General features: G+C 37.5%; 1 pseudogene; it reads left to right on the top strand.

Moving 5' to 3' along the window:
- The first annotated feature begins 457 nt into the window (after window positions 1-457).
- Window positions 458-633, top strand: LOC121099971 (annotated as a pseudogene).
- Window positions 634-1,905: the final 1,272 nt, after the last annotated feature.

Here is a 1,905-nt window from a genome sequence, read left to right as displayed (position 1 = left end):
CTTTCTTTCTTTCTTTCTTTTCTTTTCTTTCTTTCTAAGTTTATTTATTTTTTTGATGTAAAGTTCCATGATTCATTACTTGCATATAACACCGAGTGCACTATGCAATACGTGTCCTCCTTAATACCCATCACCAGCCAATGTGGTTTTGATTTGAATTTCCCTGATGGCTAATGATTTTCAACATTTTTTCATGTGTCTGTTAGCCATTTGTATGTCTTCATTGGAAAAGTGTCTGTTTATATCTTCTGCCCATTTTGTGATTTGTTTCCCGTGTATTGAGTTTGAGAAGTTTTTGTAGCTCTTGGATACTAGTCTTTTATCTGTAGTGTCATTTGCAAATATCTTCTCCCATTCCGTGGGCTGCCTCTTAGTTTTTCTGACTGTTTCCTTGGCTGTGCAGAAACTTTTAATCTTGATGAAGTCCCATAAATTCATTTTATCTTTTGTTTCTCTTATCGCTTCTCGGCCTTTTGGCTAAGATCAAGTGTAGTATCTTTTGTTTCTCTTGCCTTTGGGGATGTATCATGAAAAAGGTTGCTTTGGCCGATGTCGTAGAGGTTGCTGCCTATGTTCTCCTCTAGATTATTGATGGATTCCTGTCTCACATCGAGGTCTTTCATCCATTTGGAGTTTATTTTTGTGTATGGTGTGAGATAGTGGTCAAGTTTCATTCTTTTGCATGTAGCTGTCCAATCTTCCCAGCACCATTTATTGAAGAGACTGTCTTTTACCCATCAGATGTTTTTTCCTGCTTTATCAAAGATTAGTTGCCCAAAGAGCCGAGGGTCCATTTCTGGGTTCTCTATTCTGTTCCATTGGTCTTTGTGTCTGTTTTTGTGCCAGTACCATGCTGTCTTTGTGATCACAGCTTTGTAGTACAGCTTGAAATCCGGCATTGTGATGCCCCCAGCTTTGTTTTTCCTTTTCAACAGTTCCTTGGAGATTCGGGGCCTTTTCTGTTTCCATACAAATTTAAGGACTATTTGTTCCAGTTCTTTGAAAAATGTCCTTGGTATTTTGATCGGGATAGCATTGAAAGTGTAGATTGCTCTGGGTAGCATGGACATTTTAACTATGTTAATTCTTCCAATCCATGAGCATGGAATATTTTTCCATCTTTTTGTGACTTCTTCAATGTCTTTCAAGAGTGATTTGTAGTTTCTAGAATATAGATCTTTTACGTTTCTGGTTAATTCCGAGATAACATATGATTTTTGGTGCTATTGTAAATGGAATGGATTCCCTAATTTCTCTTTCTTCAGTCTTATTGTTCGGGTATAGAAATGCAGCTGATTTCTGAGCATTGATTTTGTATCCTGCCACATTACTGAATTGTTCTATAAGATCAGGTAGTTTGGGGGTGGAGTCTTTTGGGTTTTCCATATAGATTATCACGTCATCTGCGAAGAGAGACAGTTTGACTTCTTCTTTGCTGATATGGATACGTTTTATCCCTTTTTGTTGTCTGATTGCTGTTGCAAGGACTTCTAGTACTATGTTGAATAATAATGGCGAGTGGGCATTGATGTTCCTGATGTTCCTGATCTCAAGGGAAAGGCTCTCAGCTTTTCCCCATTGAGAATGATATTCGCTGTAGGCTTTTCATAGGTGGTTTTTATGAAATTGAGGAATGTACCCTCTATCCGTACACTCTGAAGGGTTTTAATCAGGAAAGGACGCTGTATTTTGTCAAATGCTTAAAAAAATTATTTTTCTTTTTGCTACTCTGTCCAGTGTGACTTCCACTGCTTTTTCTTCCAGTTTACTGATCAGTTCTTCTGCTTCATCTAGTTTGTTGTTGAACTCCTCTAGTTTGGGTATTATATTCTTTAGCTCTGTAACTTGTGTGTGTAGGTTTCTTGTTTTTCTTTGTCTTTGTTGAAGATCTCATGGTGTTCGTTT

The sequence above is a fragment of the Ursus maritimus genome, unplaced genomic scaffold (genome assembly GCF_017311325.1).
Source record: "Ursus maritimus isolate PB19 unplaced genomic scaffold, ASM1731132v1 scaffold_1, whole genome shotgun sequence".
Classification (NCBI taxonomy): domain Eukaryota; kingdom Metazoa; phylum Chordata; class Mammalia; order Carnivora; family Ursidae; genus Ursus; species Ursus maritimus.
This window is presented reverse-complemented; position numbering and strand designations above follow the sequence as displayed.